A 25111-nucleotide genomic window follows, 5' to 3' on the forward strand; every position below is an offset into this window, starting at 1 on the left:
CCAGGGAAATTTAAAGCTACCACATCTGCAATATAATATGTTGGCTGAGCTTTGGTGTTCGTCTTTTGAACACTGTCTTATTACATCTCTGTCACTACAATTTCTAGCACCACGCTCAATGAAACCTGGCAGGACTGAAAATCACCTGGGAGATTTATGGTAAGGGTTCTGAATTCTAGGCAGATGTTGGAGTGTCGCGGAAGTGCAGGGAGGACTTTTCGCGGGGGGGAGAGTATGCCCCGCGCCGGCTCGCTGTAGCGGCTCCAGCCAGCATCTCGCTCGTCTCGTTAGTCAACTGCACCGCGTGCCACGAGGAACTTGTGTCGCTCCGTGTTCTCAGTGAAGTGTTTTCTACCGTGGACTATGTGCTACAGTCTTCCAGTGCGTGGTTTGTTCATTTATTATTGTTTGTAAATGGATGTGTGATGGGCGCTTGGTGCTTTGTGCAGCATCTGGTGAAGAATGCACTTGACGCTTGTTTGGAGTGTGTGTGTCTGTATGTGTGGGTGTGTTGTGAGATGGAATAGAGAAAAAACTGAGGTCTCGCCAGCTTAACCGTCAAAATATTTGCCTTTTGATAAGATGTGGCTCGACGCGCAATTCCTCGAGATAGCCGTTATCGATTTCTTGTCAAGATTTCTCCAGATGTTCGCTGGAATTATTCCAACCTTATGCGTATCTTTTCTTTATTTTCTTGCTTTCTTGATGTACAAGATTGACAGAAATGTCAAAGCTTACAAGATTTTATTTTAAAAACGGTACAGTATTAATTTAATTTTTAACATTTTAACAATGAAATCTATTATCTATGCTTATCTTCACTCCGTTCTGTTTGAGTTGTGGTCATATAAAATCGATGTGCAATATTCCTTGTTATCAGATATTACGTCAGCTTGCACTTTTTTCCATTTTCTCCTAAAAGCCCCTCCGTCAGTCTACAGAGGGTGTTGGCTGTACAGTATATTGTGTTTGATCCTTTCTCCAAGATCTCTAACCCATCAAAAAAAACTCCTTCAGCAGCTTGCCTGTCTTAATTTTCATTGTGTAATTAACAATTTCTATGTATCGCACTTAAAGCCACAGACCTGTAGTATCAACACCTAATGGTGAAGGAATTCTTTATCTTCCTCTACCGCTCTTAAAATTACACCACAGGGCGAGTTGGCCGTGCGGTTAGGAGCGCGCAGCTGTGAGCTCGCATCCGGGAGATAGTGGGTTCACACCCCACTGTCGGCAGCCCTGAAGATGGTTTTAAGTGGTTTCCCATTTTCACGCCAGGCCGGTTCCTTCCAGTTCCTAGGCCTTTCCTATCCCATCGTCGCCATAAGACCTATCTGTGTCGGTGCGACGTAAAGCAAAGTAGAATTCACACCACGTTTCTTGTGACGAGAGTTTGTCATTATGACGTAAACTGAGGATTGTTTTGTGGGGATCAAAAAATGAATTTGAAATTGAACACCCTCCCCCTCCCCTATTTTGTTTTGAGTTGAAAGTACCTCAAAAAGATTAAATTAGTACTGTAGCACATTATTATAGTGACTTACCCTTTTACTGTCCGACTCGTTAGCTGAACGGTCAGCGTACTGGCCTTCGGTTCAGACGGTCCTGGGTTCGATTCCCGGCCGGGTCGGGGATTTAACCTTAAGTGGTTAATTCCAATGGCACGGGGGCTCGGTGTATGTGTTGTCTTCATCATCATCTCATCCTCATCATGACGCGCAGGTCGCCTACGGGGTCAAATAAAAAGACCTGCACCTGGCGAGCCGAACCCGTTCTAGGATATCCCGGCACTAAAAGCCATACGACATATCATTTCATTATACCCTTTTACTTATCAGTGCTGAATCGATAAAATCTATTTTAAAATCATTTACCTCGCGTTTACTTTAAACTGATATGGTTTGTATTGTAGAACGCCATTTCAGTTTGAGAAGTATTGTGTAGCTCATACCAGTAATGAAGAGGGAGTTACATTTTGTAGACGAGTTTTATAATTGTACAACACAGGAATTAAATATCTCCTTTCTTTCCTTTTTTCTTTCTCTTTCCTTTTTTCTTTCTTTCTTTCTTTCCTTTTTCTTTCTTTCTTTACTCCCTTCTCATTACTCATTGGACATATGGTACTCATTATTCCTGTATATTTTAGTGTTATTTTTGCACGTAGTCATAAGAATTTCCAGAGTTTGAAACGTACAAACCTTCCGCTTGACATGCTAAAGAATGTATCCTTTTACTTTCAATGTTTAAAGCATTGCAGAGATGTTCGAATCCCGGAATTTTTAAATTGAAACGTCACTTCCTTATACGTAGTTCGAATTTCACGTTAGATACGAAGTCCAGCAGGTAAATTTCAAAACGTAAAACTGAAATGTTACTTGCGCTACATAAATGTTCAGCAAAAGGAGGTTTGTTATGAACATGAACACCGCAAATCCGTACACATGATACCAGGTGACGAGAACTGGACTACAGCTCGTGAACACATGAAGGGAAGAAGAAGGAACATTGCTCTCGAATTACAGACGCCCAGAAGCTCGGCCCAGCTGTATGGGCGTGTCTCTCTACAGACGGGTGCCAGCTGGCTTAAGTTTCATTGCTATAATATGTTTTATTCCCCTTATGGCTTTACCAGTCTGCAAAAGAAACCGAAGTGACATTCTTCGTCCGTTCAGGAAAGTGTCCTTGTTCCATGCACAGGTTGCCGATATTTCGAATGCAGTTATTCGATCCGAGTTAATCATTGTCTCCAGACAGCTAAAATTACAATCGATTTTAGTCTATTAAAAGTGTGGGTGAGGAAAGGTGAGGGGAATATCCCGCTGGAATTTCGTGACAACGTCGTGCAACGGAAGTATGGCGTGCGATGAAATGAAAGACACTGTCTGTTAGGTCGTCAGCCCGAAAGCACCACCAAAGGCTATGCAGTTAGAGTAAAATCAAAAAAACCAATGGCAGGTCCAAAATGAGGGGTTCTAGGCAAGATGAGGACTGAGATAGTTTGCCATTGCTTTCCTCTTCGGGCCAGAAAGTGCTATTGTAGCACGACTAACTCTGTGAGCAACACCTTTCATAACAGTTAGACGCACTTGTCGTGCTCCGAATGCCATTAATCAGCACCACCCATACCCTAGCAGCTGGACATCAGTGGAAGCTACACTTTGCACTGGTCTGTGCCAAGAGATGGAAGCAAAAGTACTGTATCTATCAAGAAATGACAGCACAGGAAAGACATATCAAATTGCCAATTCAGTGCAATTTTATTTACAATTGGCCGATGATAACTACAGGCGTAGTAGTGGGCAATCGTCACGTCACTAAGCCTAAATCAACAAATTAATTAATTAAATAAATAAATAAATACCATTTTATTTTATTTTTACAGCTGTTATGTTAGTTACCGGATATCTAATTGTATAGCTCGAATTTATGTTTCAACATATGTTACAATTTTCAAAATTGCGTTCACCATGCAACTTCTGCCCGAACTGTCCTAAGTGTACCGTAATTATACCGTTGACGTTGAGTATAAGATTCCCTATTCAATGATACACATATCTTCTTCCTGGTTTTTTCTCAAATTATTGAGGTCGTGAACGGATGTGGATTTCTTCTAGTTTTACAGCCGGATTCCTTCCTGACACCAAACCTCTGTGAACGGATGCGTTCATTATTAAGTGTTTCTGGGATGGTTAATGATGAATTTAGATGAAGAGAAGTGTAGTAAATCCAACACAAACACCAAATCCCTGAATCATAAAAATTAACCTTACGCAGTTAAAATCCCTAGCTCGGTCGGAAATCGAACCCGGGACCTCTGATTCCGAAGGCCAGTGCGCTGGCCATTAAGCTAAGAAGCCGAGCACATTGATACAATATCATGGGTCGGAATTAACATTCAGAAGTTGATATGAAGCAAATTGTCCCTAAGCTTCGTAGGGAAACCATTGAGATACCATCATCTGGGACTTTGGAGAGCTTCCTAACACTATCATCATTGGAGCTCGGAATTAATTTTAGACTGTCAAGTCGTCTAATTTTCAAAAATACAACTTAGTATTTTCAGCCGGAATTTTAGATATTTCCCCTAGGCGTTCTTTTAATTCCCCGTAATAACAATAATATGTATAACTTCAGTGCAGGAATATTGTGGTTAAATGTAAGAGAGAGCCATACGCCCTAACTTCGCCACTTCAAAGAACGCAAATTAGTAAATAAATAAATAAATAAATGAATGAATAAATAAATAGTCCGCCTCTGTGGTGTAGTGGTTAGTGTGATTAGCTGCCACCCCCGGAGTTCCGGGTGCGATTCCCGGCTCTGCGTCGAAATTTGAAAAGTGGTACGAGGGTTGGAACGGGGTCCAGTCAGCCTCGGGAGGTCAACTGAATAGAGGTGGCTTCGATTCCCACCTCATCCATCCTGGAAGTGGTTTTCCGTGGTTTCCCCCTTCTCCTCCAGACAAATGCCGGGATGGTACCTAACTTAAGGCCACGGCCGCTTCCTTCCCTCTTCCTTGTCTATCCCTTCCAAACTTCCCATCCCCCCGCAAGGCCACTGTTCAGCATAGCAGGTGAGGCCGCCTGGGCGAGGTACTGGTCATCCTTCCCAGTTGTATCCCCGACCCAGAGTCTAAAGCTCCAGAACACTGCCCATGAGGCGATAGAGGTGGGATCCCTCGCTGAGTCTGAGGGAAAAACCGACCCTGAAGGGTAAACAGATAAAGAAGAATTAATAAATAAATAAATAAATAAATAAATAAATATGAATTTGAAGCCTTCTAGATTGCCTGAGCGTCAGTTTCGACGTTGCCTGAGTTTTAATTAATTTTGTCGAGTAAACACAAAATGTGTCACTAGAGATATTTTACCTGACGACTCTACCACTGACACAATGAGAGAGTTATTTACCAGTAAATATAGCGATGCAAGCCTGACGTATTTGAACACCTTCAAATACCACTAGACAGTGCTGGGATCGAACCCGCTAACTTGAGCTCAAAAGGGAAGCCCCCTACCGTCTGAAATATTTATCCCGGAAATAATAATAATAATAATAATAGTAATAATAATAATAATAATATATTAATAACAATAATAATAATAATAATAATAATAATAATAATAATAATAATAATAATAATAAGTGTAATCGTATGGCCTTACGTACTGACTCGCAGACCTTCTGAAGTAGTGTCATGTTGACGACCTGTCTACAAATTTCGACATTTTCTTTAAAGTTGCTCTACGTCGCAGCGACACAGATAGGTCTTATAGCGACGATGGGACAGGAAAGGGCTAGGAGAGTGGGAAGGAAGCGTCCGTGGCCTTAATTAAGGTACAGCCCCAGCATTTGCCTGGTGTAAAATGAGAAGCCACGGAAAACCATATTCAGGGCTGCCGACAGTGGAGTTCGAACACACTATCTCCCGAATACTGGCTACTGGCCGCACTTAAGCGACTGCAGCTACCGAGTTCGGTTTTCGACATTCGATTGTGCTGCTGTCCAACAACAATTGAATGTTACTGGACGAATACTACCGCTGAGTTAATTTCATTTCTTCGAGTGACTGGCAAGATGGTTGTTTAGGTTGAACTACACAGATTTCAATGAAGCATGGTAGGATGATCAATTAACATATTCTAAGTGTAATGGTGGCAATCATTCTGCCGAAAGATCAACGGTGGTCTTATAATAAAATGCTGAAAAAAAAAAGCTGGGTGGCTTGGAGCATATTTTGACTTATATGCACTGTAGAAATATAGCAAGTAGTCGCGTGGTTTGAATCACGTAACTATCAGCTTGCATTCTTTCCGTGGTTTCCCATTTTACACCAGGCAAATGCTGGAGCTGTACCTTAAAGGTCACTGTCGCTTCCTTCCCACTCCTGGCCCTTTCCTATCCCATCGTCGCCATAAGACCTATCTGTGGCACTGCGACGTAAAGCAACTTGTAAAAAGAAATATACTGATGGTTCAATTTTAAAGTTTCGTAAAACACTTTATTGCGAAAATGGGTTTTTTTGACGGATCGAACAGACTTCCACGCTCTAGAAACCTAACCTAACCCCATGGCACTACAGCCCTTGAAGGGCCTTGGCTTACCAAGCGAACGCTGCTCAGTCCAAAAGCCTCCAGATTACGAGGTGTCGTGTGGTCAGCACGACGAATCCTCACGGCCGTTATTCTTGGTTTTCTAGACCAGGGCCGCTATCTCACCGTCAGATAGCTCCTCAATTCTAATCACGTAGGCTGAGTGGACCTCGAACCCCTACCCCTACACCACGGGGCTGACATTATACTAATACGTATAGTGTATAAATAGAAATAGGCCTATATCAAATTGATAACGTTTTGATACTTCTGTATGGTTTATATCGGAACCTAAAATATTGTTTCGTGTGAAATCTTGGTCATCTATACTTAATAATGTTATGAGTTATACGCTCCACAAATTACTTTTGATGGTTTTTCGGAGACGCCGAGGTGGCGTAATTTTGTCCCGCGCGAGTTCAGTAAATATAACGAGGTCATCTGTGTAGTACTATAATATTATTTTTTTATTTTTTATTTTTTATGGACAGCTTGTTTAACGACAGACGATATTTTGAAGACTTAACTGAGTTTCCTTGCTTTCGGTGCCTTGGATACACCACGCTCTAACTCTAGCAACAAATTACTATATTTTTGAAGGACGTAAATATTATTTTACGACAGAATGACTATTAACTTATTATTAAGTTTGTGATATCTTAATTTATCATCCTACCAACTTTCATTACAATCAGTCAGGTACAACCCAATCAGCTTCCAACAACGATGACAGAAAAGTGTCCTTTAAAAGTCAACTACCCGAATTATGATCAAATCTCGAACGTGAGATAATAGGGCAGATACTTCATCGTCGATTCCTCGAGGCGGCTGTGAAAGAACATATTGCAACTAACAGCTGAAGCGCTCTCCCCCAGCATCTGATCACCTGGGATGTTCTACTCTATTCTAATTCTATTCTATTATATTCTATTATATTCTATTCTATCAATGCTGCGCAATGATCGACGTCTTTGTTGTCAGTGTACGTGCGTGTGGATCAGCTGTTGAGGGTGAAATGTGGCAATGCAGCCAGCACGGAGCGGTACCAGGAAATCAATACTGGGCCAGCTAATTACAGAGACAAGCTGTCCCTATGATAAATGATGACCATTTTGTTTTATAATATACAGCAGTTTTACGTTAATGCGTTTGAGAACTGCTGCCAATGATATTAACATTCGATGGCACAGTAGGATTAAATGATTTATAACAAAGCAAACAGCGCTCCAGATCAATGCGCTGGGGAGTTATACTGTGATTTACATCTACCCTCTACGTCAATTATACGCCGCTAACTGCAGGCCTACATTTATATCATCAAGTGTCGCTTTCATGGTTCAGCAATTATTGTAAATAACCTTGTCTTTCTCGAGTACGTCCCCTGTGGGGAACTATATAATGGTAGCTTCGTAACATGGCATGAATGTCCCTGGAGGAGTGGGAGGTAAAATCTTCCCCCATACTGGACTGAGTTGCTCGGACGGTTGAAGCGATAGCATTCTGAGCCTAAGGTGGTGGGTTCGATCCTGGCTCAACACGGTGGTATGTGAAGTTACTCAATTATGCCAGCCTTGTGTCGGTAGACTTAAAAGACGTAAAACAATAAAAATAACAATATAATTGCTTTAGCAGTATCAGATTCTTGACCCGTAGGAGATATTTAAATGTTGGAAGCCAAAGACAACCCCGTTATAATATGGAGAACAGGACACCGACTCACCGACTACGCTACTGAAATCGGCCTTCTATGGCAGCTGAAATTCGACCAACTTTCTGCTAATAATTACCAAGTAACGGTAATTAATTGATAAGTTATTATTATTATTATTATTATTATTATTATTATTATTATTATTATTATTATTATTATTATTATTCTTGCGTTCCGGCCTTCTAAGGACCACGTTACAATTTCAATTCTTCCTCCTTAATTCTTTCCTTTTCTTCCAGTATTCTTTCATTGTTTCACTGTGCTTCTTTTTCCTGTCTTCAGTCCACTTTGTGCCTGTTTTCTTTTCCTTCCTCTCTTGGAATCCTTCCATGTGTAAGACTTTCTTCCTAAAAATCTTTCTTTCCAATAATTCTTCTTCTCGTATGTTGTTCCTTTCCATGTCTTTCTTGACTTCTTGAATTCAGGTGGTAGTTGATTTCTTTTCCCAAAGGTACTTGAAGATTCGTTTAGTTAGTCTATTGTCATCCATTCTGTAAATGTGTCCAAGAAATAGCAATCTCTTTTTTCTTATTGTTTCTGATATGCTTTCTATGTTCTGGTGAATTTCATTGTTACGTCTTAATTTCCAAAACTCTGCAATTCTTAGAGGACCTAACATTTTCCTTATAATTCTTCTTTCTAATATTTCTAATTTATCGAGCTTGTAGTTCAGTGCTAGACATTCACTGGCATAAAGGCATCCTGGTTTCACTACTGTGTTGTAGTGCTTTATTTTAAGTTTTCTTGATAAACACTTTTTGTTATAAGTATTCTTAGTTATACCGTAAGCTCTTTCCATCTTTTGTATCCTCTCCTCTATAGCAGATTTTTCTAAACCATTTTCTTGAATTGTCTCACCCAAATATTTGAATTTCTTTACCTTTTCTATTTGACCAATATCCGTTACTAAAAACTTTGGGGCACTTTTTATATTCGTCAAAAATTTTGTTTTCTCGGCAGAGATTCTCAAGCCTATAATTTTGGCTGTCTTTTCAAGGAGATTGACTTGCATTGCTGCATCTGTAAGGCTTTCTGAAAGTATGGCAAAGTCATCTGCAAATGCTAGGCAATTTATTGCAACACCTTTGTTCTTCTTCCCCAGCATGAGTGGCAATATTTTTGATTCTTTCAGTTTCTCATTCCAAATTCCTACAATTTTCTCCATGACACAATTTAAAAGGAGTGGAGATAGACCATCGCCCTGCTTGACACCTGTATTTATTTTGAAAGGTCGAGATATTTCACCCATAAATTTTACTTTCGAGATAGTGTTTGTAAGTGTTCCACGAATTAGGTTTGCCAATTTAATTTTAACTCCAAATTCCCGGATTACTTTATCTAGGGTTTCCCTATCAACAGAGTCAAAAGCTTTTTTAAAGTCAATAAATGTTACAACTATGTCTTTGGAGTTTATCAATCTGTGTCGAATTATAGATTTCAGGTTGAAAATCTGTTCAGAGCAAGAACTTTCCTCTCTAAATCCACCTTGATATTCACCCAATTGAGTGTCCAGTGTCGATTTTACTCTGTTTAGTAGTATTGTTGAAAATATCTTGTAAGCAACTGGCAAGAGAGACATACCTATGTAGTTGTTTACATCTTGCTTGTTACCCTTCTTGTGTAATGGGTGTATTAGTGCCACTTTCCAATCCTCTGGGATATTTTCTGTTTCTCAAATTTCTTCAAAGATTATTTTGTAGATCTTCTATAATTTTTGGTTCAGCCCATTTTAAAAGTTCAGCTGTTATGGAGTCTACTCCACTAGCTTTGTTATTTTTAAGATTTTTTAATGCTTCCTTAATTTCTTCCGCTGTTGAAGGTGAATCAGCTTCTAGATTTTCATGAATTTCTGAAAATTCTAATTTATGACTTGGCTCAAGGCAGTTCAGCAGGTGTTCGATGTGTTTTGCCAGAATCTCACAATTCTCGTCATTGTTGCATCTCTGAAGCAAATACTCCGGGATTGATAACCTTTCAGGTTATCCTTAAAGGTCTGATAGAAATTTCGGGAGTTATTTCTTACAAAATTATTCTCAATTTCTACTAGCTGCGATTTTTCAAAAGATCTTTTAACCTGCCTTATTGTTCTTGTTGTTTCTTTTCTTTGTTGTTTAAATAACTCATATTCATTCTTTCCGGAACATTTCCATTTTTTCCACTTTTTCGTTCTTTCCATAAGTGCTTCCTCACATACGTTATTCCACCATACTTTATTTTTAGTTTTAACTGATCCAAATACTTTCTTCGCTGCACTATTAATCTGTTTAGATAATTCTGGCAATTTGCCATGCTGAGTTATTTTAATTTCTTCCTGAAAGCTTTTTATAGTTGCTTGTGTAATGTTGAGCCTATCTAAATTGTATTTCATTAATTTTCTCGACCTTCTTTGATTCCTGCGAGGTAGAAGCTTTAGCTTAATTTTAGAGAGGTAGTGATCGGAGTCAAACTCCCCACTTCTTATTACTTTAACATTCATAATTTCCTTAATACTTTTTTGAGAAATAGCTACATGGTCCAGTTGAAACTCACCTAACATCGGATTTGGGGACACCCATGTTTTAGCCTTTCTTGGGAGTTTCTTAAAGAAGGTCGACATTAATTTTAGGTGAAAGGATTTACAGAGATTAATTAGTCTCATGCCATTTTTGTTTGTTCTTTTGTGTGCCGGATATGCCCCTACTGTTTTGCTGAAAACTTTTTCTTTGCCTATCTGTGCATTAAAATCACCTAGTAGAATAATAACATTTGATTTTGGAATTTTTGACATTTCATCATCTAGAAGACTCCAGAATTCTTGTTTTACTCAGGTTCTTGCTATTATCTTCATTTATTGGTGCATGACAGTTAACAAATGTATACTTTTTGTTCTTGCATTTAAGTGTGAGAAGAGGTAACCTTTCTGAACTGGATTTGAATTTCATAACATTATCAACTATTGCTTTATGGACATAAAAGGCGGTACCTAGTAGTGGCATTCCTTTCATAATTTTGATTGCTGGTTTACCTTTAAAGACTATTTTTGGTTTCTGTTACATTCTCATCCATAAACCGTGTCTCTAGAGCTGCTAACATCTGGATTTCATGTCTATCTAAGAAAATTTCCAGTTCTTTTATTATTATTATTATTATTATTATTATTATTATTATTATTATTATTATTATTATTATTTCCATCTCAGTGGTGTAGTGGTTAGCGTGGTTAGCGTGGTTAGCTGCCACCCTCGGAGGCCCGGATTCGATTCCCAGCTCTGCCACGAAATTTGAAAAGTGGTACGAGGGCTGGAACGGGTTCCACTCAGCCTCGGCAAGTCAACTGAGTAGAGATGGGTTCGATTCTCACCTCAGCCATCCTCGAAGTTATTTTCCATGGTTTCTCTCTTCTCCTCAAGGCAAATGCTGGGATGGTACCTAACTTAAGGCCATGGTCGCTTCTTTCCCTATTCCTTGTATGTACCTTCCAATCTTCCCCTCCCCCTACAAGGCCCATGTTCAGCATAGCAGGTGAGGCCTCCTGGGCGAGGTACTTGTCCTCCGCAGTTGTATCCCCGACCCGAAGTCTCGCGCTCCAGGACACTGCCTTTGATGCGGTATAGGTGGGATCCCTCGCTGAATACGAGGGAAAAACGAACCCTGGAGCGTAAACATTAAGAAGGAAGGTAGAAAGATTATTATTATTATTATTATTATTATTATTATTATTATTATTATTAAATAATTGTTTAATAGTAATGTTATTGTTTTACGTCCCACTAACTACTTTTGACGGTTTTCGGAGACGCCGAGGTGCCGAAATTTTGTCCCGCAGGAGTTATCTTATGTGCCAGTAAATCTACTGACACGAGGCTGACGAATCTGAACACCTTCAAATACCACCGGACTGAGCCAGGATCGAACCTGCTAAGTTGGGGTCAGAAGACCAGCGCCTCAACCGTCTGAGCCATTCAGCCCGGCAAATAATTGTTTTAGCAGTGTCAGAATTGTAACCCGGAGGAGATGTTTTAAGTGATGAAAGTCAAAGACCGAAGCCCCGCGAGCCTGCCTCGCACCCATAGGATTCCGGTTCGATTCCTGACCATGTCAGGGACTTCACTCCTGTATTTGAGGGATGGTTCGAGGCACACACAGCGTAAGTGAGCACAGCTGACGATCTACCTGACGGTCATATGACAGCGCATCATTTCATAATATGCAGGGTTTCGGGATGAGCAGCAGACGTTTGGTAGATCAATGCCTCCTAGAGCTGAATCATCATGAGGTTTGATTTAGTATTGTTACAGTAGAACTGGTATTTCAATCTAGGCCAAGGGTTGTTCAAAGTAATTTCGTAACTTATTTTGTGTTTTGAACGAAATCGAAATATAAGAGCCATTGATTCGGAAATTATGTTGTAACAACGTTAAACTTTGCTATTTGTTTCTCGAAGAGACCCAGACAGCAGTTATTCCTGAAATAATTTTCATCGGTTTCAAATTACATTTCCAGCAAACTGTTGTAGAGACACTTATCTAAAACTTACACTCCATTTATACAAACATAGGACATGAACAACAATAGTTTTGCTAGTGGTTTAACGTCGCACTAACACATCGAAGGTTTTCGACGCCAGGATGGAAAAGAGCTAGGATTGAGAACCACAAAAAGCCATTTTCAGGACTGCCAACGCTGGGATTCGAACCTACCATCTCCCGAATGCAATCTCACAACTACACGACCCTAACCGCATGGCCAACTCGCTCGATTGAATAATAATAATAATAATAATAATAATAATAATAATAATAATAATAATGTTATTGGCTTCGCGCCCCAGTAACTAATCTTACGGTTTTCGGAGACGCAGTTGTGCCAGAATCTTGCTTCACGTGAGTTCTTTTACATGCTGGTAAGTCGTTCGATGTATGGCTGTCGTATTTAAGCATCTTCAAACAAAACACCACCACACTGAGCCGGATCGAACCCGCTACCTTGGAGTCAGAAGGCCACGCCGCCCTACCGTCTGAAGACTCTCCTCCGCCCCAGGAAATTGAATACCAGGTGTCTCAACTTTATATTTTGTCACACAAAATTTAGTTCTCGACTAAAACACTAACCCCATGGCACTACAGTCTTGAAGGGACTTGGCCTACCAAGCGACCGCTGCTCAGTCCGAAGGCCTGCAGATTACGAGGCGGCGTGTGGTCAGCACAACGAATTATCTCGGCCGTTATTCCTGGCTTTCTAGACCGGGGACGCTATCTCACCATCAGATAGCTCCTTAATTCTAATCACGTAAGCTGAGTGAACCTCGAACCAGCCCTCAGATCCAGGTAAAATCCCTGACCTGGCCGGGAATTGAACCCGGGGCCTCCGGATAAGAGGAACGCACGCTACCCCTATACCACGGCGCCGGCTTAGAACTCGATTACTGTATGTTAACCATGATGATAATAATTTTATGTGGTTATTACAGCCGGATACGTCCCTTACAAAGGTGGGCAGCTTCTTCCGAGTATGGGAAATTTCATGTTACCGGTACTGTGTTGGAGGATAGTATTTTCATTTAAGTTGCAGAAATGTTGGGAACAGTACAAACACCTAGCCCTCGAGCCAAAGGAATCTTCAACTTACGATTAAAATTCCACAACCCAGCCGGGAATCGAACCATAGGTCCTGAGATTAACTACGATGTCCCAAGCGAACGAGCCAAAGAGATTCGTGTCTTGAACGATTCCAGGCCCGGTATGTCATCATATAAACATTTCAGAGAGCTGTGGATGAAGCATTTCTCTTCGCGACTTGCTAATGCCGGATATGTATGCGACCTATGCTGTCACTGAGAAGTTCCGGTCCAGCAGGTAACGTACGGAGGTCAAAGGCATTGTCTTGCGTAACAAGTACGGTGTTGTTTGTTTTGTCTGCTTAAGGTAGACTGTGAACTGACCATGAGACCGTAGCGCTTCCCCTGGAAGCTTCATTATGACACAATCTGCTTTGCTGAAGATTTTCTTGTGCCCCACCATCCAAACAAATTAAAATGCACGAATTTCCAAACCGATTTGTTGAAACGCAAATAAGGAAAAATGAAATGGCGTATGGTTTTTAGTGCCGAAAGTGACCGAGGACAAGTTCGGCTCGCCAGATGCAGGTCTTTTGATTTGACACCCGTAGGTGACCTGTGCGTCGTGATGAGGATGAAATGATGATGAAGACGACACATATACCCAGCCCCCGTGTCAGCGAAATTAACCAATTATGGTTAAAATTCCCGACCTTGCCGGGAATCGAACCCGGGGCCCCTGTGACAAAGGCCAGCACGCTAACCATTTAGCTATGGAGCCGGACTGATACTTGGGATTGAGACTGAATAAGTACAATATAATGGAATTGGCTAGACCCGCATTCACACGAGCTGGCAATCCCCGATCTGAATCAGATGGTATTAAATTATTCCTTCGTCCACTGTACCATTTTTCTATTCAAGTAACGGAGTGTTTAATGGTGAAAATATTGTTATTTTTTCAGCAGTTGATACTAATGTTATGTACGATTTTTGGTAAAGTGTACATTTAGAAATCTGTAGTTTTCAAAAATGAGGCTCACAGAGAACAAATTATATCATAATTAACTCATGAATGGTTAGTGTGACTAGCTTCCAAGTCAACTGAGTAGAGCGGGCAGGGGGTGGGGCTTCGATTCCCACCTCAGCCATCTCGATGTGGTTTTCCGTGGTTTTTCACTTATCGTCTAGGCAAATGCCGGGATGGTACCTAACTTAAGACCACGGCTGCTTCCTTCCCTCTTCCTTGTCTGTCCTTTTCGATTTTTCTATCCCCCTACAAGGCCCCTGTTCAGCATAGCAGGTGAGGCCACCTGGGCGAGGTACTGGTCCTGCATCCCAGAGGTATCCCCGACCCAAAGTCTCACACTCAAGGACACTGCCCTTGAGGTGGTGGAGATGGGATTTCTCGGTGAGTCCGAGGGAAAAGCCAACCCTGCGCGGCAAGCGGATTAAGAAACAAAGATAACATACTTGTTAAAAAAGAACACTATTGTTCAATAGTGTGGAATTTTTTACAGGTATGATATAGTGCAATATTTATATTGAACTTGTGTGTTCGACAGACTGAAAAACTTTTAAGTTACAATGTTATATGTTGCATAACCTTGTATGTTCTGTAGTTTCGAATCTTTACTTCTTTAGTACTTCGAAAATAGACCCATGGGAAATCTAAATGGTGCCCCTGAGCACTCCTATCTGCTGTACACATCATTTCCCTATTGAAAGGCAGATGATTTTCGCACCGCTCTAGGGTAAATTTTCCTTTGTTCTGCAAGGTTTTCCATTAACAGTTAATATTATGCATGCGAACTAGACTTTGTTTGTCGCATTCAGTGTTTTAATCATCATATTGCTTTCTCTGCCGCCAAGTGTAATGGATTTCTCATCAGAGACGCAGAGTAAACATTGGGAAACAGCAAACTATAATGAAAATGCGCACCCATTTGGTTGCAAGGCGGAAGCGGGTCTAAGGATATCTGGACCGGTGTCACTGTCGATTGCTCTCGCATCAATTCGCTAAACAAGAGAAAGTGTGTACGAGACAAGAGAAAACAGCTCTGTGAACCGCTTCTTGTTTTAGTAGACTGATTGGGAGTTGCGGCCCAATTTTTGCCGTGTTACATTAGCATTCAGGTAGCTCGACGTCGTATCAGTCGCTTCCTAACACCTCAACCTTGCTTCAATACCTCGTTAGAGGACCACACCTGACATGAATGATTTAAGATGTGGATCCCAGATTCCAGGTAGTAAGGTATTAAAGATGTGATTAGAATAGAATGATCTTTTCATTTAGTCATAGATGGCAAGCGACAGGGGAAAGGTTATTGTGCTGTGTTTACATTTTAAAAATACGATCGCACTCGGCCATGCCAGGAACTATTGCTTGTTCGCGCCCGGGGCTTTGTCACCAGGTAGGCTACAGTAGCGTGTAATGTGACTGCTCAGTTATAGTAGGGACTTGTTGATACAGTGTTTCTTTTCACTTTAACATCCTCTTGTGTTTAATTCATAATAAAGAAAAAGAATATTAAAGAGTAAAATGATAAACATCAGTGCTCAACATTATTTATTTATTTATTTATTTATTTATTTATTTATTTATTTATTTATTTATTTATTTATTTATTTATTTATTTATAATTTCAAACATATTCTCGTATAACTAATCGGTGTACCAATTACATACAGGAGAGAAGGAGCTAAAAATATCGACGGCTGGGGGGAAGATGCTGAAAATTGATGTCTACCGTGCGCAGGCATTTTAATTTGTGATCATCTAGCTGCCTGCTTATCAATTTTGACGTTCCGTTTTACGCTAGGCCTACTAGATGTCAGAGTAAACCGAATCTCTGTTGGGCGTCTATGGCTGAGTTCTTTAAGTGAATTTTGTCGGATAAACGCTAAATATTTCACCAGAGATATTTTACATGCCGAAATCGTACGACATGGAGTGTCGAACGGACATGTTTGCGCACTTCAAAAATCCGGCTACCTGTGCCAGGTTTGAACCCGCTGTCTTGGGATCCGGAGATCCACATTCTTCCACTGATCCACGGTTGCTATTAAATAGGTGGACATTAATTTGACCTCCAAAATAATAACTATATTAGCACTTCCATAATAATAATAATAATAATAATAATAATAATAATAATAATAATAATAATAATAATAATAATAATAATAATAATAATAATATCCACCGTCGTAGCTTAACGGTTATTGTTACTAGCTGTCGTCCTCGGGGGCCAGGGTGCGATTCCCTGTACTGCCAGCAATTTAAGAATGGCAGGAAAGCTGGTATGTGGTTGAATGGTACATGGAAGCTCACCTCCACCGGGGTTGTGCCTGAAAAGAGTTGCACCACCTCGGGACGAGGAGATGAGTTTACTTTAATAATAATAATAATAATAATAATAATAATAATAATAATAATAATAATAATAATAATAATGGGTGCTGCTTCTGTACCTTAATTAAGGCCACGGTCGCTTCCTTCCCACTTCTATCCCGTTCCTAATAATACCTACCTATGTGGGTGCGACGTACAGCAAATAATAATAATAATAATAATAATAATAATAATAATAATAATAATAATAATAATAATAATAATAATAATAATAATAACATAGCTATAACTGTATATTCTTGACGAGAAAGTAAATATCCTTTATACTGGTTTTTGAATGACATTTTTGACGTCAGACTCCATACCTCCTAAGGGATCGAATTCACGATGAAGTTATGAGAGAACCGTTTTCGTGTTAAGTGCAAGTACAGTCAAGTACTGTTATGAGAGCAGGTGTTTACTTGATGAGTCTCTAAGAGTTTGGTAAACTTAGATGCTAGGTACTAAAATGCAGACATACCTTGAGTGTTGTGTGGTAGACACTAGGCTTAAAGTTTCCTTCTCTTCTGCCGTTATGGAATTGGCAGTTTCACTTCGTTAAAATGGATAGATATGTTGAAGCAGTTTCATATTCAACATGAACAAATCCTTATCGCATAAAATGCGCAAATTTTTTACAAATTTTTGTTTCTAAATATTTCATTGTTGTATAATCCCTCCCCTCTTCTATCCCGTTAATACCTACCTACGGGTGTCAAATCAAAATACCTGCATCTGGCGAGCGGAACTTGTCCTCGGACACTCCCGGCACTTAAAGCCATACGCCATTTTATTTCAACACCCCCACTGAGACGTGATACATCCACTCTTTGAACAGTGCTTACGTGGCTCTATAACACTTCAACTCAAATCAAAGGTCGCTTTAATCCCAACACTCTAGAAATCCTAGGTGTTTGTGAAAAGTGTTCATTTGCGTTTTGTATCTGGAGTTGTTCTCCACTAGGTCGAATCTCTAGCAATGCCAAGATTGAATAGTATTAGTAAGCTTACAAATCAGTAGCTTTCACTTTTGGTGTATAATCGATTACCAGTTTTTCCTGGTATAAATAACTACCGGTCGTGTCTTGCTATGGACAGCATTTTTCTCTCGTTGATGATTCATAGTCACAGCATACTATCAGTCCTTAATCATACGGACCACTGTCAGCTTACGTCATTCGGGAAGATATTCAATAGTAGAATTAGAGGAGAAAGGTTGTCTTTACTTCACTACTCAGAGACTTTCATTCTTGATATGACAGTTACTACGTAGTGTCACGTAACTCGTTCTGTGTACCGAGGCAGTTATGAATGGGGTGTTACATCACGGATAAAGTTCTGTCCAATCTGTGACTGAATAAATTTGGTGTGAATGCGTTGTGGCTGGTTTCCACTTGGTTCCATTCTCGGCTTTGAGGCTGTTTAGGAGACTGTATTTGGATGTACAGAAGAACCTCGTTTATCCGGCCCTCATTAATCCGGATCTCCGGCTTATCCGGATCCACAATAATAAAAAAATATTTTTACTTGTACAATATTTCTTTACTGGGTCAGTTCTTCTTGCATGTCTTTCCATCAAAGATAGTAAAGGACAGAAATTGGAAGTAAGTCGGCCGCGGTCTATCAAAGGTACCGTCCCGGCATTCACCTGGAATTGAGAATGGGAAACCGAGGTCTCTTCTGGAGTTCCTTGACACATTTGCACGCATTCCCGGATGTTCGGACGTAGATGTGAACGACGTAAATGACTGGTTGAAAAATGACTTTAATTCAGGCTACGGCATAATGACAGATGAATAAATTACTGCCTCTTGTTCCTCAGCAGGTAGTGACGAGAGTAATGGTGAATTGGAAGATGACCGAGCTCGATAGCTGCAGTCGCTTAAGTGCGGCCAGTATCCAGTATTCGGGAGATAGTAGGTTCGAATCCCACTGTCGGCAGCCCTGAAAATGGTTTTCCGTGGTTTCCCATTTTCACACCAGGCAAATGTTGGGGCTATACCTTAATTATGGCCACGGCCGCTTCCTTCCCACTCCTAGCCCTTCCCTGTCCCATCGTCGCCATAAGATCTATCTGTGTCGGTGCGACGTAAAACAACCAGCAAAAAAAAAAAAAAAAAAAAAAAAAAAGAATTGGAAGATGAAACCGGCGCTCCATCAGAAGAAACAATGAGCCATTGAGATGCAACAATGCGGCTGGACAAACTGATGGTCTATTTAGAATCCCAGACTGAAACTACACCGGCAGAACTGCTGTTTGTAAAACGTCTTCGTGATCGTGCTGCGCACAAACGCTACACAAATGTAAAACAGAAAAAGCTCACACATTATTTTATTGTATAAAACAAAGTGTCGCCTCTGTGGTGTAGTGGTTAGCGTGATTAGCTGCCACCCCCGGAGGTCCGGGTTCGATTCCCGGCTCTGCCACGGAATTTGAAAAGTGGTACGAGGGCTGAAACGGGGTCCACTCAGCCTCGGGAGGTCAACTGAGTAGAGGTGGGTTCGATTCCCACCTCAGCCATCCTGGAAGTGGTTTTCCGTGGTTTCCCACTTCTCCTCCAGGCAAATGCCGGGATGGTACCTCACTTAAGGCCACGGCCGCTTCCTTCCCTCTTCCTTGCCTGCCCCATCCAATCTCCCCATCCCTCTACAAGGCCCCTATTCAGCATAGCAGGTGAAGCCGCCTGGGCGAGATACTGGTCATTCTCCCCAGTTGTATCCCCCGACCCAAAGTCTGAAGCTCCAGGACACTGCCCTTGAGGCGGTAGAGGTGGGATCCCTCGCTGAGTCCGAGGGAAAAGCCAACCCTGGAGGATAACCAGATTAAGATAAGATTAAACAAAGTCGTAAATGTAAGAAAAGTGTTCTTATATCTTTTGTATAACTGAAGAAATGTATCACTGTACAACTTATGTATGTATTATAACACGTACTGTATTTGTTTTTTTAGTTTTCTGGATTATCCGGATTTTCGATAATCCGGGTCAGTTCCGGTCCCACCTAATCCGGATAAACGAGGTTCTTCTGTACTCTGGCGTAGATTGCACAGTTGGGTAAAGAGATCTCACTCTCCATCATCCCAGATACATATATTCCATTTCAGCTCCAAGAGAATGCCGCGTTGGAACCAAAACTCTCTTCTTTCCCCTTTTGTAATGTAGATACTGTACATTTCCGTCACCACTGGGTAGGAAAAGGATAGAATTGGGCTGGTTGGGTATCGGCGGTGGCCTTGATTAAAGTACAGGCTCGGTTTTTGCTTGGTGTGAAAATGGGAACACGGCTGCCAACAGCGGAGCTCGAACCAACTATCTCCTGACGGTATGATCACATCTACACGACGCGTACCGTGTAGCCAACTCACTTTGTACGTTAGCTCTTATCTCCAATATAATTATGATTATCGGTTAAATCAGTAAGTTATACTTGGCATGTTAAGCTACGAACTCTTTTTCTCCTCCTTTTTCTTCTTCTTCTTGTTCTTCTTCTTCCACTTTCGCACATCTTATTCAAGATTAAAATATCTGCGCCCACCGGGAGTAGAGTAGAAAAAAATTACATTCCTTGATACTTCCAGATATATCGGGCGAGTTGGCCGTGCAGTTAGGGGCGCACAGTTGTGAGCTTGTATCCGAGAGATAGTGGTTCAAACCCCACTGTCGGCAGACCTGAAGGTGATTTCGCCTGATTTCCCATTTTCACACCACGCAAATGCTGGGGATGTACCTTAATTAAGGCCACGGATGCTTCCCTCTCAATCCTAGGCCTACCCCATCGTCGCCATAAGACCTATCTGTGTCGGAGCGACGTAAGCAAAAACAAACTTCCAGATATAACACACGGGTAATTGTATTCTCTACAATATCGTTATACACACAATGGAAGGATATGTGCAGCCTGGATGAAATGGTGAACAACGGCCGGCGTCACGTGCGACCGGAGGATGGCAGATAATCTCAAATCAAAAATCTATCGTACTGTAATCCGACCTGTCGAACTGTATGGTTGCGAATGTTAGCCGGCTACGACTGAGACAGAGCGTCGACCGGGCGTCATGGAGACGAAGATGCTAATGCCTATTGCTCACGGTAAAATGTTTCGTAAAATTTGTTGTACAATTAATTTCATAAAAATTTGGTGAAAACAAGTTGTGTTGCTCACGGTAAAATTATTTTATAAATACGTGGAAGCATCAGGATGGCCATCTATGAACTCACTTCTGAACTAAGATGTGTATGTGCTGCTATCTATCGATAAACTTTTAAACCAAGAATCATCTGTTCAACTTAAGTGTGTTTGAGAGAATAGCTCCAACAAGCAAAGGAAAACTTGCTGCTTTAGCTGCAATTATATGTTGTACAGTGGTAAAGGGAAGAAAAGATATGCCAGGAAATGCTGGACTCGTGATTGGATCAAAAGAAGAGAAGGTAGAGGATTGCTGTACTTGGTTGAAAATTAGTTGAGGTTAGAAGACCAGCATTCATATAGGAATTCGGCGATTGTGTTTTCTGCCTCTCTTCTTGCATTTCTGTTGTGGTAAAGTGGCGTTTTAACTTCGTACAAACAAGGATATTTCTGGTATTCGTCCAGTAAAACACTAACAGCTTCCTTAGTCCACCCGGATCCTGCCATTTTAGAAAGAAGTGTTTGTTTACAATCGAGCTTCACAATCTTCTCACGACGTAGCGCCAGCAACATCGTGACGTCAGCTTCGCTGATTGGTTCGTTTCGTAAAATTAATTTTACGGAATAGAACATGTCTAAAAGTTTTATCAAAGGTTTTATAAAACTTGAATTTGACCGTGAGCAACAGAAATTTTATAAAATTAAATTATTGTACAATAAATTTGATAGAAAATTTTACTGTGAGCAACAGGCATAAGGTGGGCACCTGGCGTCACTAAACTGAATCGCATCTTCAATGAAATCATCAGGGAGAGATATGGCGTTGCCCCGATTCAAGACAAAATGCGCGAGTCGTCTACGATGGTTTGGACATGTATTAAGGGCAGAGGCGGATACTATCACGAAGACCGGTGCGGTGTCGTCGGTAGGGAGCCGAAAGAACGACCGAAACAGCGATGGGCCGATACTCTTCACAAACATGTTAAAAACGTCGATCTCCACCCTAACATGGCCCAGGGTAGTACTTAATGGTTACAACGAATCTATGTAGCGGGCCCCACCACCAAGAGGGACAAACACTGAAAAGAAAAGAAAAATGGATGTTACACCGTACTCAATTTCCGGAGATACTACTTGAGTTTTGTAAGGAAAGAAAAGTAAAATCTCCGTTATCTCTGAAAAGCTTGGTTTAATATGTAAAATCGTAAATTCCTGGGGAACGCTTTTTTGAGTTAAGAACATCCTGGGCTTTACTTTCTGATAGCACTAAGTATTTGTTTTATATTATTAATATTTAATCCGTTTACTCTCCAGGATTGGTATTCACATGGGACTCGGCGAGAGATATCACTTCTACCGCCTCAAGGGCAGTGTCCTGGAGCGTGAGAAATTTGGTCTGGGGATACAACTGGGGAGGACAACCAGTACCTCACCCAGGTGGCCTCACCTGCTATGCTGATCAGGGGCCTTGTGGGGGATGGGAAGATTGTAAGGGATGGACAATGAACGGGGAAGGAACCTGTCGTGGCTTTAAGTTAGGTATCATCCTGGCATTTGCCTGGAGGAGAAGTGGAAAATCACGGAAAAACACTTCGAGGATAGCTGAGGTGAGAATCGAACCAACCCCCTCCTTCTACTCAGTTGACCTCCCGATGCTGACTGTACCCCGTTCCAGCCCTTGTACCACTTTTCAAATTTCGTGGCAGAGCCGGTAATCGAACCCGAGCCTCCGGAAGTGGCAGCTAATCACACTAAAAACTACACCACAGAGATGGACATTTTGTTCTTTACTGGATAAAAAATGTGCAAGTTCAGTATATACCTAAAAATTAATGGGTGCCATTTTTAAACGGTTAATTATTGATTATTCAGAATAGGTCTGAATTTGAAATGAATATCTCAGATATCTGTATCAAATTTCAGCTCAATTGGTCGTATAGTTATGGGGTGATTGAGTGGAAAGGAAATAGACACCTTCACATTTTAAGCTATGTTGCGATTTTCAGCAAGTCATTGCTCAAATAATATACGGTTAGGTCAGTATTTTGAAATTAAATATAGTAAGTAATTTGACAGTTCCTTGTGAGAATTGTTAAATTTCGTGAAATTCCGCTCAGCTGTTTACAAGTTACATTACTTCGGAAGGCATGCACACAGACAGATGTCATTTCATTTTTATATAGAGAGATTATTTATTTATTTATTTATTTATTTATTTATTTATTTATTTATTTATTTATTTATTTATTTATTTATTTGTACTCCCTACCAAGATAGGCTGCCTAAATCTGACAAAGTATACCATAGCACATACATTATTATTATTATTATTATTATTATTATTATTATTATTATTATTATTATTATTATTAAAGATAAAGTTCGTTAAGTGTTGGCTACGCTATGCATAGCAGTCTGTGACTCACTCAGGAACATCTGAACAATGTACATTAATCTTATAAGGCGATACCAGCCATGATTCACTCCCCGTATTGGAGGACTTGTTTTCAGACCCTGTCACCAACAGGTTTCGTTGCAGAAAGGTCTACAAGTGAAGAAATACTTTCATGTATGGCGTGTTCATTGTTTTACGTTGCAACCAGTGTTTGAGTCAGTTGTGATCAATGAAGGTATTTTATTTTGAACCTTGAAGCCGGCCAGTGAACTCACGACCAACAAGCTAGTGAAAGGCAAACCCCCAACCAGTTGGAGGGCTGCATCTTGATTCTGTTTCTTACGTAGGGAAAGTTTATTTATTTATTTATTTATTTATTTATTTATTTATTTATTTATTTATTTATTTATTTATTTAACCGTTTACCCTCCAGGGTTGGTTTTTCCCTCGGACTCAACGAGTGATCCCATCTCTACCGCGTCAAGGGCAGTGTCCTGGAGCGTGAGATTTTGGGTAGGGGATACAACTGAGAAGGAGGACTAGTACCTCGCCCAGGAGGCCTCACCTGCTATACTGAACAGGGGCCTTATGGATGGATGGGAAGTTTGGAAGGGATAGAGAAGGAAGAGGGAAGGAAGCGGCCATGGCCTTAAATTAGGTACCATCCCGGTATTTGCCTGGAGGAGAAGTAGGAAACCACGGTGAACCACATCGAGGATGGGCTGATGTGAGAGTCGAACCCCCTCTACTAAGTTGACCTCCCGAGGCTGAGAGGATCCCGTTCCAGCCCTCGTACCACTTTTCAAATTTCGTGGCAGAGTCGGGAATAGAACCCGGCCCTCCGGGGATGGCAGCTAATTATACTAACAACTACACAACAGAGGGAGCTCATTATTGACATGATCTAGGCCTTTGGGCTTACGTCGTGTCAAAAAAATAAGGTGAAATTCTTCTGTAGGTACGGGCCGTGAAAGCATCAATGGCAGCAGCTCATTTTTATTATCATTATTATTTTAAATACAAGTTAAATTTTAAATTTTAAATGACTCTTGATATCGTGATCATAGCTACGATAGCTCCAGTTTTACGTGGATATCTAAACACAAAGGCTAGATTTTCATTGCAAAGTTCCTGTATTCCAACTACTGTCGCCCTAGTGAGAAGCCAATAACGAATAACTCATCATTATTATCAGCATCATATTATTATTATTATTAGTAGTAGTAGTAGTATTTTCCAAAACACTGTACACTCAAGTGAGTTTGTTGTAGTTCCCCTTAAAATAATGATTTGAACCATCACCGTAACGGTGAGGACTGTTAGCTGCGGTCGTTAGTGGCCTGGGTTCGATTCCCGGTATGCCAGAGATTTAAGAATGGTAGCAGGGCTGGTACGTGACTAAAACTGTACATGCAGCTCACCTGCATTGGCGGTGTACCTGAAAGGAATTGTTCCACCTCGGTACGACAACACTTGCTCACTTTATATTTTCACCACCACCGCCAACACCACACTTCCCTCAAGATATGATGACTATTATCGAGTTCTAGGAACTGTGAATTCCCAGCATTCCAGCACAAAGTTCGTCGGTTCCTAAGTTAATAAGCTTCCCAGTAATCCGCACGAGATTATTTCAAGCCAGTTCCAGTCCATTAGATTACTTAAATCGTGAACTGAGCCAAACCCGGGATAATTGGAGCAGCAAGCAGCGGCGCTAATCTAGGCTATGTATCTATGGTTAGCAACTACCTGCAATGAGTTTCAATACCGCACAGGTTCGCTTGTGTCCCAGAACGCATTTCATACAAGTGGGTAGAGCTTCAATGTGCAATTTTGTGGTAATCTATGTAGCAGAGAAGTG

General features: G+C 40.9%; 1 protein-coding gene across 1 annotated transcript in view; it reads left to right on the top strand.

Moving 5' to 3' along the window:
- Positions 1-354: 354 nt before the first annotated feature.
- Positions 355-25111, top strand: part of LOC136884906 (serine-rich adhesin for platelets) — a 272783-nt gene continuing 248026 nt past the window's right edge. Inside the window, exon 1 of the mRNA XM_067157214.2 lies at positions 355-381. The gene's annotated coding sequence lies outside the window, so the exon portion shown is untranslated. The remainder of the gene's footprint in view (positions 382-25111) is intronic.

This window comes from Anabrus simplex, chromosome 1 (genome assembly GCF_040414725.1).
Source record: "Anabrus simplex isolate iqAnaSimp1 chromosome 1, ASM4041472v1, whole genome shotgun sequence".
Taxonomy (NCBI): domain Eukaryota; kingdom Metazoa; phylum Arthropoda; class Insecta; order Orthoptera; family Tettigoniidae; genus Anabrus; species Anabrus simplex.